Source organism: Nycticebus coucang, chromosome 1 (assembly GCF_027406575.1).
Source record: "Nycticebus coucang isolate mNycCou1 chromosome 1, mNycCou1.pri, whole genome shotgun sequence".
NCBI classification, from domain to species: Eukaryota; Metazoa; Chordata; class Mammalia; order Primates; family Lorisidae; genus Nycticebus; species Nycticebus coucang.
This window is the reverse complement of record NC_069780.1, coordinates 69,800,127-69,819,418: the sequence shown is the minus strand read 5'-3', so window position 1 is coordinate 69,819,418 and position 19,292 is coordinate 69,800,127. Positions and strand designations below refer to the sequence as shown.

The window sequence follows — 19,292 nt, the reverse complement described above, 5'->3', positions numbered from 1 at the left end:
ATGTCTTCCCAACAGACAAGAAGGAGAATCTGAGTAAATTTAAGCCCACTTGAGACATCTGAAAAATCACTGCTTGGTCAAGTCTAGTTGATGAATTTGGAGTGCAAACAGAGAAATAGGAACACTCTAAAAGAAAAAATGACAACGTGGTGTTATGTGGTTTTTGAACCTAATTCTAATCTTCTTGGAAAATTAGAATTTGTTTTTAATCTCCAGATTCTGACTAGGATTATGGCTGGAGCAACTATCTCTTGCTAAGAGGTCAGGAAAGGTTTGCTTAGACAGAGAGCTGCACACAGAGAAGGCGTTAACAAGGCAAAGTGAGAAGGGAGAGAGGAACAGTCACAGCGGTGGGGACGTTTTTACATGATTTTACATGCTTGATTTCACATCAGTTCTTTCCTTTTATAATCAATGCTTACTTTTCTGTGATGATGAGGAATGAACATGAAAAGTTGCAACCTGCAAACATACAGCTTCAAATTCCTTTCCCTGCCATCACCACACCTTTCCTTATAGCTAGAAAGATTGTGTCAGAACAGTCTGTTGCTTTTCTCTCCCAGAGCTGGTTTTTGGTCAAAGAACACAGGGAAAGAAAAGGGAGAGAAAAGGAAGAGCATCAGAAGTGGACCAGTACTGTAAGGAAAGCCTGTACTAGGGGCCTGGAGGCTTATAGTAGTTTATTAATTAATAATTTCATTGCTAGCAATGAAAATAATTTTATGGTTGGGGGTCACCCCAACACAAGGAACTGTATTAAAGGGTCACGGCATTAGGAAGGTTGAGAACCACTGGACTAAGGGAATCCAGAAAAGGCAGATTGGAAGAGCCCCCGAAGAAAGTACCACTTGTGCTGAGTCTAGGGGGTAGGTGGAATTTGAGGACAGAGAAATGAAGGCCAACAGCATTTCAGGTACAGTGAACAGTGTGGGCAAAACGCATGAAGAGATGTCAAGGGCATGATTAGAAACAGGCTTTGTGGAAATGCTATAGACCAACTCCGTATTCAGTAGGATTGAGAATCAGTCTCATGCTTCACATTTATGAAGAAGATCCATTTGTTCATGTATTTATTTTTTCCAAACGTATTTGTTGAGCCCCTGCCAAGGAACTGTGTCAGGAACTGTCCTAGGCAGAGGGGATGCAGCAGTGATACACACAGAACCATTATACAATCAAGGGGGGTAGGGGCCAAGGGGAAACTTCCCCTTTGCCCTCTGAAGTTTCACTGAAAAATCAATTCACAAGCGGCAGATCAGTGTGGGTTCAGGGGAGGAGCACAGTCAGTACCCCATATCTGTGCTCAGATATTTATATAGCCTTGTTATAGGGTGGAGGAGGCCTTGGAGAATACAGCATAGTATACAATATATTCATCAAGTGGCAATAAATGATTACTAAGAAGAAAAATGGATCAGGGAGCAGAGATTAATTTGCATATGGTTCTCTTTGGAAATTGAATGAGGTTACAAGAGACATCTTGTGAAAGGATCTTTTCAGGTATGGTTATATTTTTGGTCTTCTTTTCTGCAAAAATAATAAGAAAACAGGGAAGCAGAGGAAAAACAGTTGTTCTCTTAGTGGATCCATCAGGTTTTTGTATAGACAGGGAGAAAGACACTGGAAGACCAGTGTCTTTTGATCTCTCAGGGCCTTTAATTCGAAACACTGATTATATCAGGGGGCCATATGTTGGGGTGAAGTTCCCTGCCCTCCTTCAGTGGAAACACTTCTGGACTTTTCCTAGAGACCAAGTACGGTATACTAATAATAATTTACAGCTATTGTGACTGAGGTTCAAACTTAGGAATAACTTTCTGGTAAAGGCCTAGGATTGAAATTATTGCAGAAAGATATTAGATGATTTTTGAGAACACTTTTAGGAAGAGAATATGCTATATAATATCACTTGAGTTGTTTGTATATTATACATAAGCCTTGCCTAAGGACATGAAATAGAAAAAATTCTTTCTGGAATCATAGATCCATGACAGGTTGGAAATAGAAGGAACCTTGATGCCATGTAGTTCAGCCTCATCACTGAGGCTGGTTAAAGCCTGGATTCCTGCCCCTGCATCCATAACTCCTCTGCACTCTGTTAGGATGCCTCAGCAGGGTCATTCTGGGATGTAGGTACCACCAAGAAATAGCCAGGCCTTCATCAGAGAAATATTCTCTTCCTTTTAAGATTACCAAATGTAGTGATCATGGTGGCTCAATGCTGTTTTTGGTAATAGGACATTACCTTCAAGTTCAAAATCCACAGGAAACCACCAGTCACTGCAGTTTAACCCCATCAGCAGATAAAAGAGTTGCAGACTTTTCAAGTGTTTGCAAAGCTGTGCCTAATGGTCCAAAATACAGTAACTCCACAGGTTCCATTCAGCAAACAGACCTTTTAAAAGCATGTGTTAATATATGCGCACAGCAAAAATGTAGATAGTTTAGAGAAAGTGCCAGACTGATGTCGGCTCTCTCCACACAGGTAAAGAGTAGGGTTTATAATGTGCCCTCATCCTCTTTAACTGCTGTCAGCTGTGTAGCATTGTCTCCTTTTATGTGGACACATGCTAACTGTGTACAGCTGAACAAACATGCTACTTGATCAGTGAACAAAAATCTAAAATGAAAGGGGTGGTGCATTTTGTCAGTCATCTCACAAGCTGGACAAATTTTCATGTAGAAATGACAAATTCCCACAATGAAAAGGAGAGCCATGAGCTAAGGTAAGCAGCCTACCCACATAGACCACTTCATTCAAGAAATATTCACAGTGGCCTGCCCGTGTGCTTAGCAAACTACAAGGTCTTTCCCTGCCTTCTATCACATCTGACTTGATCTTTTCATTATTCTCCAACCCAGGAAGGTTTTTTAATAGGAAAAAAGTTGTGCACAGAAATAATAGTGGAAGAGTCTTAGCTCAGTGGAGAGAATTTGAATTGCTGCATACTTTCCTGAGGAAGTCACTATTCATAATTATTGCATCTAGGGAATTCACCTTCAGATTCTGTAACATGTACTGAGGATCAAGCAACTTTGTTAAGCTTAACATATAATGCCAGAAGCCACATACATGGTCACATACTTTGTTCATGAAGTCACTGGAAATGTTATCATTTTATGAAAAAAGGCAGCAAGATCACAAGTTTGGCTTCTGTCATTCTTTCCATAACTTCCTAAATGATTTTGGTTGCATTTCTGAGTTCTCAGAAACCCTGAGATTTAAGATATGCCCTTTACTTTTATCACTTAATATGTTAACAATTAATGAAAAATGTATCTTTAAAGCATTTTATTAACATCATAAATAGATCATATAAAAATTATTTCAGAATCAATATACAGTATTTACATTAAGATGTTCCTTTATCTGGAACCTCTCATCTCAGAAATATGCTATGCTGCTGAGAATACAGAATGTACCAAATTCATCAACTGTCCTTAAAGTGCAGAGTATGTATCAGCCATTGCACAGATGACATCGTGATGAGTGACAGCTGGGAACAAAGAAATGAAGTAAACAATACAGGATGATTACAATTGAGTCTCACCCCAGAAATCTGAGATAAAGTGTCAAAATATTTCTAAGTTTAGGTTGCACATTTCACAGCCTCCCTTTGGAAAAGAAGTGATGCCACACTCCTTTTAGGAGATTCTAAAACCACCCAGATGTCTTCCAGCTGCGTAGAAGCAGTTTCTTGGCTGGTCACTGAAGTCCAAAGTCTGACAGTCAGGGTCAGAGGTCTAGAAACTCACTATTGACAGGAGACAGCCCCACAAGAACTGATGCATAAGCCTCAATGCCAAATTATAAATTATGGTGAAAACCAAAGACAAAGAGAACCGAAAACTAGAGTCCTGTGCTTAGTCCCTTCTTCCTTGTATGGGAGGCTATCCTGGGCAACCACTCCATAAACAGAAAACAATTCAATGCACATAAGAGCCATTTCCATCTTAAATAAATAACTGCCAAGGGTCCCAAATTACTTAAGGTCCAAGGTCAAATACCCTTGTCTTACTATGGCTAGAAATAGGCTCTTCTTTGGCCTATTAAAGGCCTCTCTTTATCAGGCCTTGTGCACAGTGAACTTCAGCTAAAAACATTTTCCTTTCAATACTGGGGAAACGGCTTGGCACCTGTAGCTCAGTGAGTAGGGCGCCAACCACATACACTAAGGCTGGAGGGTTCGAACCCAGCCTGGGCCTGCTAAACAACAATGACAACTGCAACCAAAAAATAGCTGAGCGTTGTGATGGGCTCCTGTAGTTCCAGCTACTTGGGAGGCTGAGGCAAGAGAATTGCTTAAACCCAGGAGTTTGTTTCTTTTCTTTTTTTATTTATTTATTTATTTTTATTAAAGCATAGCTGTGTACATTAGTATGATCGTGGGGCACCATAAATTTGGTTCATAGATCATTTGACACATTTTCATCACATTAGTTAACATAGCTTTTGTAGCATTTTCTTAGTTATTTTGCTAAGACCTTTACATTCCACATTTACTAGGATTCACGTATACCCTTGTAAGGTGCACCACAGGTGAGTCACTCACCTGGGGACTATCCAGGTGGTGCCCTGGGTGTGTGGTTGTAGGAAGGTTTGATTTTCCTTAAACCCAGGAGTTTGGGGCTGCTGTGAGCTGTGATGCCATGACACTCTACCAAGGGTGACATAGTAAGACTCTGTCTCAAAAAAAAAAATTAATTAATTAAAAATAAATAAATAAATAAATAAATAAATAGGAAAACAGTCAGTTAGCTATGCTACACATGTAACTTGGTAACCCCACTCTGCTGAAGTCACATTCTATTAAGCCCAAGATTGACACTACTGAGTGCTCTAAAACAGCTCGATTTCTGTGGTCAAAGAGAATTAATGATATTTCAGAGCAGGTGTCAGTCTGTAAAATACTGAGGTGTGACTTCCTTCCTTCTTGAGGTTCCCTGCAGGGGTGCTCATTTAGCAGCTCTGGGGACAGCTCTCGGGATAATTTTTATGGAAACTACTTCTGCTTTTGTTCCCAGAGGCATTCACAGATTTTGCCACTCTTGATACTAATGAATCCTTTGAATGGTGCTGTTTTATTTTGGCCTTGAGGAAACCACAAGGAGTGTACTTACCACATAATTATAATCTTTTATAATACTGATGTGAAATGACAATTTCCTTAGTTTTTAAGCATTAGCCATTTATCAATTTCTAACTTGTGATGTGTCTCTACCACTAGTTTAGTTGTCATTTTAGTTAGGAAATGTGTGTCCTATGAAATTGACTCTGTGGATAATATTGGGAAAAGCCTTTCTCACATTCATTTTCCACAGTTAGAATTTTGCATGTAATTGGCCAGTCTTGGCACCTGTTAAATACTAACAGTACCTTCTTTGTTTAGGAGTTTCACATATATATCGTCTCAAAACAAAAGCATGTTTTCATTTAGGGCAAGTAATAACACAATATCCAACAATCCAAAAATATGCTCATGTAGCTCATGGGTAAATTTTTTTTTCCCCAGTTAGAATTGGAATGAAACATTTATTTTACTTTACTGATGCTGGGTCACCTAAAGAAATATCTTTATAAAAACAACTACCACTTGAATTTTACCATGGAAATGAGAACATTGCAACCTAAAAATTTGTACCTTCATATTAATTTGAAATTAACAAACAAATAAAGACAACTACTACAAAGTAATAAAAGAAAAAAAAGAAAGAAAAGTAAAGCGTGCAGGAGGGCAAAAAAAAAAGAGTGTAAGAGCATCAGCAGACTAAGAGACCCCAGGCTTGGTCAAGAGACTCCTCTGCCCCAACCTCTCTGCCAAGGGAACCAGAACCATCATAAAAACATCAGTTCCATGACAGCACAGGCCACAGGATCTGTCTAAGAAATGTTTTCTGAGTGAATGCATGGTAGCTTCAGATTTATTCACCTGGCTTCAGACCCTGTCCTCCTATGCCCTGTACCAAGGACAGGATCAAAATTGAGAACTCTTGTTAATCAGGGAAATGTGTCTGTTCTATATATAAGCACATACGCTGTGTTTTTTGCTTGACTACTGAAGATATTTTGTTTTCAGTATGTAATTTGAAAACTCTTCTAACTTGCTGCAAAAGAGAATTGATGTCTGGTTTCAGAGGCCTCTGTGTTTTGTCCTGAGGCACTAGGATATGTAAAACATGCATAAAATTTTCCTATAAATATTTCCAGCTTGTTTAGTATCTTTGTCATTAAATGGGAATCTAACAAAATGATGACATATTTAAGAAAACATTCTAAGGACAAGTTGTGCATAAACAAGTGTCATTTTGGTGAAATCCGCACATCCAATATTTTAAAAATGTGGTTAACATTGTTGCTATGGACCAAGATTAAACTCAACATATAAATATTTTTAAAATGTGAAAGACATATATATTGCTGTAAAAACCCAGAAAACCATTCAGAAGAAATGGTATCACTATTCTTCATAAAGTTAGTCATGTTATAAAACAATTGCTACGGGCTTTAAAAGTAGCAAAATTTTCACTTTAGTTTTTATCTTTAAATTTGAAGTTGATGAAAGAAAACATTTTAGAGGCCATTACCCAACTTCTCCAAAACAAAGACTTTATAAACAGGAAGGAGAAAAGAGCATTCCCAGAATGAAGTGAACAGTGACCACTGTTGCTTGCAATAGCAGTGATTACACTAATTAAAAAGTAGTTCTCAGGCTCAGATGCTGGCTGTGTGTGGTCTTTTTCAACCTCCATTATAACATAAGCTCTTTTGCATGTTGTGAACAGGACATTTAATCACAGACAGTCCATAATTATTACTTAGGTTAAAATTTATTTTAGGTTTTATGCTGAGTCTTAAAGGAAATGGGATGCATTCTTCTGGCCATTGTCAGACTTAGGAAAACCCCTAAGACTAGTTGAAAGGATTTAAGGGCATTTAAAAATATTCAGCCTCTACAGTCTAGTCTCCTCCAGCTCATTGCAGGTGCAGAAAATGTGAAGATGAATCATGCAGTGGCTCCCCAAGTTCTATTCCTCTCTTCAGATAAAGTGCTCCTGAACCCATCATCCAGAGTTGACATCTTCCATCCCACTTTCCCTTCATGTACCACTAGTCTTGTGCCTTAGAATTCTTTTTCTAAGTGCCTGCACTAATACTTGCAATACCCATATCTCCACTTTTAGAGGCTACAACATACCCCTGCTGCCTGAGAATAGACTCTTCTCCTCATCCTCTATTTCACTTGCTCTGGATTCCCCTATTCCTTTACCCAGCTCAAAGGTTTTTAACCAAGGTGACAATTTAGATTGCTCTATCCCTTGGACACCATCCCTTGCCCAATGGCGGAATCTCCACTGATGGGTCAGACATGATTCAGGTCAGATCTATTTCTCCCTTTACACCCCCAACCATAATCCCCCAATCTCCACCTACACAAACAATAAGGATGACATCCCAACATAGGAATGTCCTCTCCATCATGGAATTCATTGAGGCCAGACAGGATCTCAAAAGTTTTCTAGCCTAATATCTTCATTTTACAAATGAGGAAAGCCCAGAGAGCGAAAGAGACTTGCCCAAGTGTCCCCAGGGAGACAAGGCAAGGACAAGCTGAGAAGCTCATCATTTCTGATTACTAATTTAGTGTTCTTTCTCTCATACCATGTCTCTCTGACAGCCTGTTATGTACTTTTTTTTGAAAGCTCTTATGAATCTAGAGTTTAATATTCAAAAGAAAGCTGAATCTATTATTAAATACCTTTAATTAACAGAATGACCTTCAGTATTCTCAGCAAAAATCTTCTTTAAAAGAATATGTTTGCTGAGCAAGATGGTAGAATAGGAAGCCCTAGACCCTCCTTCTCCCCATATACATACGCATTCAATAGCAAAATACCAACCAATCCTCTGCAAAAGAAATATAGCAGCTAGGAGAGAGGCACCTGTATCCAAGATGAGTGCAAAACAAGCTACCATCATATATCACCTAACAACAGGGATATGTTCTGATAAATGCATCATTAGGTGATTTCAACATTGTGTAAACACCATAGAGTGCACTTACATGAACTACTACACACCTAAGCTTTACAGTATAGCCTGTTGCTCCTAGGCCATAAACCTGTCCCACATGTTATTGTACTGAGCTTTGTAGGCAATTATAAAGCAATAGTAAGTATTTGCATATCTAAACATATCCAAACATGGAACAGGTTCAGTAAAAATGCAGCATTGTAATCTTATGGGACCACCATCAGTCATGTCCTTCATTGACCAAAATGTTATCACTGTACATTAAAACTGGTAGGAGAGTTTGCCAGAAGCCACCAGCACAATTTCATACATATTGGAGAAAATCCTTAGCTCTCAGCTTCGCTTTGGGGAAGGAAGAAAAGGATGATGCATTGTAATACTTTGATTTTTCTGGGGCCTGCCCAAGGCACTGCCTTCTGTGTCACCTGTCTCTAAGCACTGACAACCTAGAACATTACAGATGGCCTGTGCTACTGAGAATAAAGCTTAGACATCATAATAGCAAGTTAGCACCTACCACTGGAAGCAGAAGAAAGGATTACTGAACTCAAAAACAGATTATTGGAAATTACCCAGTCAGAGGAACAAAAAGAAGAAAGAATGAAAAAAATGAAGAAGTTTAAAGTAGTTATGGGGAAGTAGATCAATATACATATTATAGGAACTACAGAAGAAAAGAAAAAAAATAAAAGAGTAGGAACCTAATTCAAAGAAATAATGGCTTAAAATGTTTTCAAATCTGGGGAAGAAATGGACATCCAGATCCAGGAAACTCAAAGGATTCCAAATAGTATGAACTGAAAGAAATCCACATTGAGACATATTGTAATCAAATTGTCAAAGTCAAAGATAAAGAATTTTGAAAACAGCAAGGAAAGTTACTAAGATTATCCCTTATAAGATAAGACAATTAGAGGATTCTTCAGCAGCAATATCACAAACTGAAAGGGAGGTGGATGATATAGTCAAAGTGCTAAAAAAAAAAAAATAACAGAAAAATAACAGCCAAAAAAGAAGACTATACTTCCAGAATTTATCCTTCAAAAAGGAAACAGATCTGGAATGAATATGAGAGTACAGATATCTCCTTGACATATTCACTTTAACAAAAAAAAAAAGGAAACAGAGGTAGTTTCACAGACAAACAAAAGGTAAGAGAGTTCATCACTAGTTGACTTAACTTACAAGAGTTCTTTCACTTGAAATAAGAGGACATTGACCATAAACACAGTAGCATAAGAAAATATTAAACACATTCAAATACAAAATAATATATTACTGTAATGGTATAACGGTGTATAAATCACTTCTAGTGTAAAAGTTAAAAGAGATAGAAGCTGAAAATGGCGGCTGAGTAACAGCTTCCTTGCATCTGGGCACCATGAGTCTGGGGAGATAGGACTCCAGGCATCTCTGGCTGGTGGGATCTGCCTATCATCACCCCTGTGAGGATACAGAGAGTCAGCGAGAGACTTCTGCACCCCAAGAGGAGGACTAAAACAGTGGAAAACCAGCAAGTGGTCATGTGTGTTCAATCGGTCTAAATCCGCCCACAACTGTTAAGTTCAGTAGCAGCGAGACTGCAAACCAGAAAGGCCTTACCTATGAACTGTTTTGGTGTCTTTGGACTTGGCACTCAGTTAAACTGCCTTGGGGAGAGCCTGAGCCGGAATGCGCAGAACTTTGGCCATTGTCTAGGGCCCCAGTCTGAGCCGCTGAGCCAGACGGAGGTAATAGTGTTTGGCTGTGGGCCACAGGGAGCCATTGTGAGCGATCTGCCCTGGCAAGCTCCACCCTCAGGGTCACAGAGCTAGAATCAGGTGGGAGCTGATAACCCAGCAACCGAGTAGCCTAAGGGTGGGGTCTGAGCCACCTTGCAGCCCAAACCCTCAGGGGCAGAGTGAGACCAGTTTTGGCACACTGGGTAAAGGGATAGCCACTTCAGCAGTGATTCCAGTGACAAGCACTTTCCTGGGAAAGCTTCTGCTCAGCAAGTTTACAAGTTCAAAGTGCCTTTTAAGTGGGCTGAAGAGAGATATAGGGTGTCTACCTCCTGGGGTTTGAGAAATCAGCAGCCTAAAGTCGTATCAGAACTGTGATTAACATCTCATACCCCAGAAGACCACGTGTTGCCCAAACAATATTCAACAACATATACATACTGCTTTGTTTTTGTTTTTTGTTGTGTTTTTTTGTTTGTTTGTTTGTTTTGGTTTGGTTGTTTTTTGTTTATTTTGATGTTGTTGATGTTGTTTTGTTTTTTAATTTCAACCTTTTCCGTAAAGACCATTTTTCTTTCTCAATTTTTTTAGTGTAATTATAATTTCCCATTGCTACCGTTTTTAATAACTAGAACTTCATTTTTGCTAGTGTTTCTACTGCTATTATTTGGTTTTTCACCCAATATTATCCCATAAAGTTTTCCGTTTGCTAGTTTTGGTTTGATTTATACCATTTTTCTCTTTTCTATCTTCTTGGTGGAGGTGGGGTACTGTGTCTGATCAGGTTAGCAAAGAGCTGCTGACCTCAAGGGAACCACCCAACTGGGCACCCCCAGCAGGTGGGTTTTTTTTAAGGTTGTGTCAAAGTACCCTTCTGTACACCTCTATTGCTCTGTCTCCCTCTTTCTATGCCTCTCTTCTTTTTGTCAATATTCCTCTTCCCACCCCCTCTCCTTTCTCGATTTTTTTTTTCCTTTTCACTCAGTCCTCCTTTCTTTCATCCCTCTCTTGCTCTTCAACCTTCTCACCCTTCTGGTCCTGTACCAAAAAGACTCATTGAACCCTTAGTCCATAGGCACAAGAACATAAAGAGCAAGAAGAAGTGAAAGGAAAATTAGGTAAGGAACAGATAAAAGAAATCACTCATGAGGAAGAATCAGCAGAAAACTCCAGGCAACATGAAGAACCAGTCCAGAACAACCCCGCCAAGGGACCATGAGGTAGCTACTGCAGAGGATTCCACCGATACAGAAATGATAGGAATGACAGAAAGGGAATTTAGAATACACATGTTGAAAACAATGAAAGAAATGATGGAAACAATGAAGGAAACTGCTAAAAGTGGAAAATAACAAAAAGGAAATCCAAAAACAGAATCAAATAAGAGATGAACGCTATGAAGAATATAAAAAGGATATAGCAGAGCTGAAGGAACTAAAACAGTCAATTAGGGAACTTAAAGATGCAATGGAAAGTATCAGCAACAGGTTAGACCATGCAGAAGAAAGAATTTCAGAGGTAGAAGACAAAGTTCTGGAGATAACACAGATAGTAAAAGAGGCAGAAAAGAAGAGAGAGAAAGCAGAACATTCACTCTCAGAATTGTGGGACTTTATGAAGCATTCCAACATACGAGTTATAGGAATCCCAGAAGCGGAAGAAGAATGCCCAAAAAGAATGGAAGCCATGCTAGAGAATATTATAAAAGAAAATTTCCCAAATATCACCAAAGATTCTGACACACTGCTTTCAGAGGGCTATCGGACCCCAGGTCACCTCAACTCTAACCGAGCTTCTCCAAGACACATTGTGATGAACCTGTCCAAAGTCAAGACAAAAGAAAAGATTCTGCAAGCTGCCAGGAGTAAGCGCCAGTTGACCTACAGGGGCAAATCCATCAGAGTGACCGCTGACTTCTCTAATGAAACTTTCCAAGCAAGAAGACAATGGTCATCTACCTTTAATCTACTTAAACAGAACAATTTCCAGCCCAGAATTCTGTACTCTGCTAAGCTGAGCTTAAAAATTGACAGAGAAATCAAATCATTTACGGATATACAAACATTGAGGAAATTTGCCACAACAAGACCAGCTCTATAGGAAATACTTCAACCTGTTCTGCACGCCGACCACCACAATGGATCAGCAGCAAAGTAAGAACTCAGAAATTAAAGGACAGAACCTAACCTCCACACTGATGCAAAAGATAAAACTAAGCAACGGACTCTCACAAAATAAGATGAATAGAATACTACCACACTGATCAATTCTCTCAATAAATGTTAATGGCTTGAATTCCCCACTGAAGAGACATAGATTGGCTGACTGGATTAAAAAACACAAGCCATCCATTTCCTGTCTGCAAGAAACACACCTGAATTCAAAAGACAAATTAAAGCTCCGAGTCAAGGGTTGGAAGACAATTTTTCAGGCAAATGGCATTCAGAAGAAAAGAGGAGTTGCAATCTTATTTTCAGATTCATGTGGATTTCAAGATGGCGGCCGAGTAACAGCTTCCCTGCAACTGGGAACAGCAAGTCTGGGGAGACAAGACTCCAGGCTTCTCTGGCCGGTGGGATCTGCCTATAATCATCCCTTTGAGGATACAGGGAGCAAGCAAGGGACTTCTGGACGCCAAGAGAAGGACAAAAACAGTGGAAAACTGGCAGTGGTTGCGTGTGTTCGATTGACCTAATCACGCCGGCAACCATAAGTACAAGCAGCAGTGAGACTGCAAACCGAAAAGGCCTTACCTGTGAACTGTTTCAGTGTTCTTGGACTTGGCACTCAGTTGAACTGCCTTGGGGAGAGCTTGACCAGGAGTGTGGAGAACTTTGGGCATTGTCTGGGGCCCCAGACTGAGCCACTGAGCTGGGCGCAGGAAGCCATTGTGAAAGAACTGCCCAGGCAAGCTCTGCCCTCAGGGTCTCAGAGCAAGGATTAGGCGGGTCAAAGTAACCTACTGACTGAACAGCCTAAAGGCGGAGACCAAGCTGCCTTACAGCCTTAATCCTTAGGGGCAGAGTGAGACGGTTTTGGCACACTGGAGCCTTGGGCTCTTGCCCTGGGTAGAGTGCCATGACGTCACAGCTCATAACAACCTCAAACTCCTGGGCTTGGTGCCACCCAGACCTCCATAAGAGCTGTGCAGCGACCCCCGACCAGAGACCCACACCCACCAGGCCTCCACATTCCCTGACCAGGAACTGAGGGAGCCATGCAACCCTGCGCCCTCCCTCCTGTGTCCTCCCAGCTTCCACACTAGCCCGTTCATCTGGACAGGGACTCTGGTAGCTGTGTGCCCTTTGGAGCCCTCCCTCCTCTGCGCAGAGCTCATCTCCTGGCCAGAGACTGCTGGAGCCTTGGGTTCTCTGTGCCAAAGTCACTGGGTGCCTGGCACTCGCAGAACCGTGCCCACCACCTCCAGCCCTGTTGCTGGCTCCGGGTGTGTCACAACTGAAGCTGCTTCCACAAACAGAACTCCCTAGCTAGAGCAGCTCCAGAGGAACTACACAGGGTCGCTCACTACAAAGATCCAGCAACAATAGAGTGATCCTGCTGGGGTCTAATCTTGGAGAGACACCTCCCCAACTCTGAGGACAGCCAGAGGCAAAGGTGAAAAACAATCATGAGGTGAAATCAACAGAAAAACTCTGGCAATATGAATAATCAGAGTAGATCAACTCTCCCAAGGATTAATGGGGCAGAAACAGCACAAAACTCCATGCACAAACAAATAGCTGAGATGTCAGAAATTGAATTCAGGATCTGGATAGCAAATAAGATCAAATTAGAATTCCAAAAGTTATCTCAAGAATTCAACGGATTCAAAGACCAAATGACCAAAGATTTTGACACATTGAGACAAGAAGTTGCATCCCTCAAAGATCTGAGAAACACAGTAGAATCCCTCAGTAACAGAATGGAGCAAGCAGAAGAAAGGATTTCTGACATTGAAGACAAAGCGTTCAAATGCTCCCACACCCTCAAAGAAGAAGAGAAATGGAGAGCAAAAACAGACCACTCTCTCAGAGAGCTCTCGGATAATTTGAAGAAAACCAATACTCGTCTTATAGGGATCCCCGAAATAGACGAAGTGGCCTCACAAGGCATAGAGCCTCTTCTCCATGAGATTATGAAGGAGAACTTTCCAGACATGCCAAGAGATTCCGAAATTCAGATAGGAGACAGTTTCAGAACTCCAGCATGACTCAACCCAAATAAGACATCCCCCAGACACATCATAATCAATTTCACTAAAGTTAATATGAAGGAGAAAATTCTGAAAGCTGCCAGATGAAAGAAAACCATTACCTACAAGGGGAAGAATATCAGAATAACTGCAGATATCTCTGCTGAAACCTTTCAAGCTAGAAGAGGATGGTCATCGACTTTTAATCTCCTAAAACAAAATAACGTTCAACCCAGGATCCTGTACCCAGCTAAACTGAGCTTCATTTATGATGGAGATATCAAATACTTCAACAACATTCACATGTTGAAGAGATTTGCCACAACTAAACCAGCTCTCCAGGACATTCTTAGACCTATCCTCCATAAAGACCAGCGTAACTCTCCACCACAAAAGTAAACCCACCCAAAAAATTTTTGATCAAATTCCAACTTCCACAGTCGCAAAAGGATTAAAAATGTCCACTGGTCTCTCGAAAGGCTTATCAATACTCTCAATTAATGTGACTGGTTTAAATTGTCCTCTAAAGAGGCATAGGTTGGCGGACTGGATACAAAAACTCAAGCAAGATATCTGCTGCATCCAAGAATTGCATCTTACATTAAAAGACAGATATAGACTCAAGGTGAAGGGATGGTCATCTATATTCCAGGCAAATGGAAAGCAGAAAAAAGCAGGCATTGCAATCCTGTTCGCAGACGCAATAGTCTTTAAACCAACCAAAATAATTAAGGATAAGGATGGACACTTCATTTTTGTTAAAAGTAATACTCAAATGATGAGATCTCAATTATTAATATTTATACACCCAACCACAACACACCTCAATTTATAAGGGAAACTCTAACAGACATGAGGAACTCAACTTCCTCCACTTCCATAGTAGTTGGAGATTTTACACCCCTTTAGCAGTCCTGGATAGATCATCCAAAAAGAAGCTAAGCAAAGAAATTTTAGATTTAAACTCAACCATTCAACATCTGGACTTAACAGACATCTACAGAACATTTCATCCCAGATTGATGTGGATTTAAAGCAACTAAAGTCAAGAAAGACAAAGATGGTGACTTTATATTGGTCAAGGGAAAAATACAACAAAAGATGTTTCAATTCTAAATATTTATGCACCCCATTTAAATGCTCCCAGATTATTGAAACAGACCTTACTCAGTCTGAGCAATATGATATCTGATAATACCATAATAACAGGGAACTTCAACATGCCTCTTACAGAGCTGGACAGATCCTCTAAACAGAAATTGAACAAAGATATAAGAGATTTAAATGAGACCTTAGAACAACTGTGCTTGATAGACGCATACAGAACACTCCACCCCAAAGATAAAGAATATACATTCTTCTCATCACCCCATGGAACATTCTCCAAAATTGATCATATCCTGGGACACAAAACAAATATCAACAGAATCAAAAGAATTGAAATTTTACCTTGTATCTTCTCAGACCATAAGGCACTAAAGGTGGAACTCAACTCTAACAAAAACACTCGACCGCACACACAGGCATGGAAATTAAACAATCTTCTGTTGAATAACAGATGGGTGCAGGAAGAAGTAAAACAGGAAATAATTAACTTCCTTGAGCATGACAACAATGAAGACACAAGCTACCAAAACCTGTGGGATACTGCAAAAGCAGTTTTGAGAGGAAAATTCATCGCTTTAGATGCCTACATTCAAAAAACAGGAAGAGAGCACATCAACAATCTCACAAGCCACTTTATGGAATTGGAAAAAGAAGAACAATCTTAGCCTAAACTCAGTAGAAGAAAAGAAATATCTAAAATCAAATCAGAGATCAATGAAATGGAAAACAAAAGAATCATTCAGAAAATTAATGAAACAAGAAGTTGGTCTTTTGAAAAAATAAATAAAATAGATAAACCATTGGCTAGACTAATGAGAAATAGAAAAGTAAAATCTCTAGTAACCTCAATCAGAAATGATAATGGGGAAATAACAACTGATCCCACAGAGATACAAGAGATCATCTCTGAATACTACCAGAAACTCTGCCCAGAAATTTGACAATGTGAAGGAAATGGATCAATATTTGGAATCAGACCCTCTCCCTAGCCTTACCCAGGAAGAAATAGAGCTCCTGAACAGACCAATTTCAAACACTGAGATCAAAGAAACCATAAAAATCTTCCAACTAAAAAACGCCCTGGTCCAGATGGCTTCACTCCAGAATTCTATCAAACCTTCAAGGAAGAGCTGATTCCTGTACTGCAGAAATTATTCCAAAAAATTGAGGAAGAAGGAATCCTCCCCAACACATTCTATGAAGCAAACATCACCCTGATACCAAAACCAGGAAAAGACTCAACAAAAAAGGAGAATTTCAGACCAATCTCACTCATGAATATAGATGCAAAAATTCTCAACAAAATCCTAGCCAACAGATTACAGCTTATCATCAAAAAAGTCATTCATCATAATCAAGTAGGCTTCATCCCAGGGATGCAACGCTGGTTTAACATATGCAAGGCCATAAACGTTGTCCACCATATTAACAAAGACAAAAATAAAGATCACATGATCCTCTCAATAGATGCAAAAAAGCATTTGATAAAATCCAGCATCCTTTTCTAATTAGAACACTGAAGAGTATAGGCATAGGTGGCACATTTCTAAAACTGATTGAAGTTATCTATGACAAACCCATAGCTAATATTTTCCTGAATGGAGTAAAACTGAAAGCTTTTCCTCTTAGAACTGGAACCAGACAAGGTTGTCCTCTGTCACCCTTACTATTCAACATAGTGCTGGAAGTTCTAGTCAATACAATTAGTTAAGACAAGGAAATAAAGGGAATCCAAATGGGAGCAGAGGAGGTCAAACTCTCCCTCTTTGCTGACGACATGATCCTATACTTAGAGAACCCCAAAGACTCAACCACAAGACTCCAAGAAGTCATCAAAGAATACAGTAATGTTTCAGGATATAAAATCAATGTCCACAAGTCAGTAGCCTTTGTATACACCAATAACAGTCAAGATGAGAAGCTAATTAAGGACACAACTCCCTTCACCATAGTTTCAAAGAAAATGAAATACCTAGGAATATACCTAATGAAGGAGGTGAAGGACCTCTATAAAGAAAATTATGATATGGTGCATCTTAGAATGGGTACAGGCGATTGCACTAGTGTACACAGCTATGATTTAACAATAAAAAAAAAGAAAATTATGAAATCCTCAGAAAGGAAATAGCAGAGGATATTAACAAATGGAAGAACATACCATGCTCACGGATGGGAAGAATCAACATTGTTAAAATGTCTATACTTCCCAAAGCAATCTACCTACTCAATGCCATTCCTATCAAAATACCAACATCATACTTTCAAGATTTGGAGAAAATGATTCTGCGTTTTATATGGAACCGGAAAAAAACCCGTATAGCTAAGGCAGTTCTTAGTAATAAAAATAAAGCTGGGGGCATCAGCATACCAGATTTCAGTCTGTACTACAAAGCCATACTGGTCAAGACAGCATGGTACTGGCACAAAAACAGAGACATAGACACTTGGAATCAAATTGAAAACCAAGAAATGAAACTAACATCTTACAACCACCTCATCTCCGATAAACCAAACAAGAACATACCTTGGGGGAAAGACTCCCTATTCAATAAATGGTGTTGGGAGAACTGGATGTCTACATGTAAAAGACTGAAACTGGACCCACACCTTTCCCCACTCACAAAAATTGATTCAAGATGGATAAAGGACTTAAATTTAAGGCATGAAACAATAAAAATCCTCCAAGAAAGCATAGGAAAAACACTGGAAGATATTGGCCTGGGGAAAGACTTCATGAAGAAGACTGCCATGGCAATTGCAACAACAACAAAAATAAACAAATGGGACTTCATTAAACTGAAAAGCTTCTGTACAGCTAAGGAGACAATAACCAAAGCAAAGAGACAACCTACACAATGGGAAAGGACATTTGCATATTTTCAATCAGACAAAAGTTTGATAACTAGGATCTATAGAGAACTCAAATTAATCCACATGAAAAAAGCCAGCAATCTCATATATCAATGGGCAAGAGACATGAATAGAACCTTCTCTAAAGATGACAGATGAATGGCTAACAAACACATGAAAAAATGTTCATCATCTCTATATATTAGAGAAATGCAAATCAAAACAACCCTGAGATATCATCTAACCCCAGTGAGAATGGCCCACATCACAAAATCTCAAAACTGTAGATGCTGGCATGGATGTGGAGAGAAGGGAACACTTTTACACTGCTGGTGGGACTGCAAACTAGTACAACCTTTCTGGAAGGAAGTATGGAGAAACCTCAAAGCACTCAAGCTAGACCTCCCTTTTGATCCTGCAATCCTATTACTGGGCATCTACCCAGAAGGAAAAAAATCCTTTTATCATAAGGACACTTGTACTAGACTGCTTATTGCCGCTCAATTTACAATCGCCAAAATGTGGAATCAGCCTAAATGCCCACCAACCCAGGAATGGATTAACAAGCTGTGGTATATGTATACCATGGAATACTAGTCAGCTATTTAAAAAAATGGAGACTTTACATCCTTCGTATTAACCTGGATGGAAGTGGAAGACATTATTCTTAGTAAAGCATTACAAGAATGGAGAAGCATGAATCCTATGTACTCAATTTTGATATGAGGACAATTAATGACAATTAAGGTTATGGGGGGAGAAAAGCAGAAAGAGGGATGGAGGAAGGAGGGTGAGGCCTTGGTGTGTGTCACACTTTATGTGGGCAAGACATGATTGCAAGAGGGACTTTACCTAACAATTGCAATCAGTGTAACCTGGCTTATTGTACCCTCAATGAATCCCCAACGATAAAAAAAAAATAAAAAATAAAGAAAGAAAGAAAATAAATATATGAAGTTACCTTAAAAAAAAAAGTTAAAAGACAAAACTATTAAAAATAACTATCACTTAAAATGTGTTAACACACAATATAAATTATGACATCACTACCATAAAGTGTCAGGGCAAGGGAAGAATAAAAGTGCAGAGTTTCCTTTTGTAATAACCTGGATGGAACTGGAGGCCATTCTTCTAAAGTGAATTTATTGCAAGATTAGAAAAATAAAAACACATGTACTCAATACTAAATTGGAACTATGTGCACATACAGAAGTAAAACTCAACAGAAATCAAGTACGTGGGAGGAAGGTGGAGGGATTGGATAAATTCACACCTAACTGGTACAATGCACATTTTGAGTTAAGGGAACACTTATAACTTTAAATGTGCAAAATAAAATTATGTAACCAAAATGTGTGTACCCGTGTAATATTCTGAAAATTGGAAAACT

The 19,292-nt window shown here is 39.4% G+C and overlaps 1 protein-coding gene across 1 annotated transcript in view; it reads left to right on the top strand.

Annotated features, from left to right (window-relative positions):
• The window catches only part of FREM3 (FRAS1 related extracellular matrix 3), a 109,275-nt gene that overhangs the window by 67,076 nt on the left and 22,907 nt on the right, over positions 1-19,292 (top strand). The gene's annotated exons all lie outside the window — the stretch shown is intronic.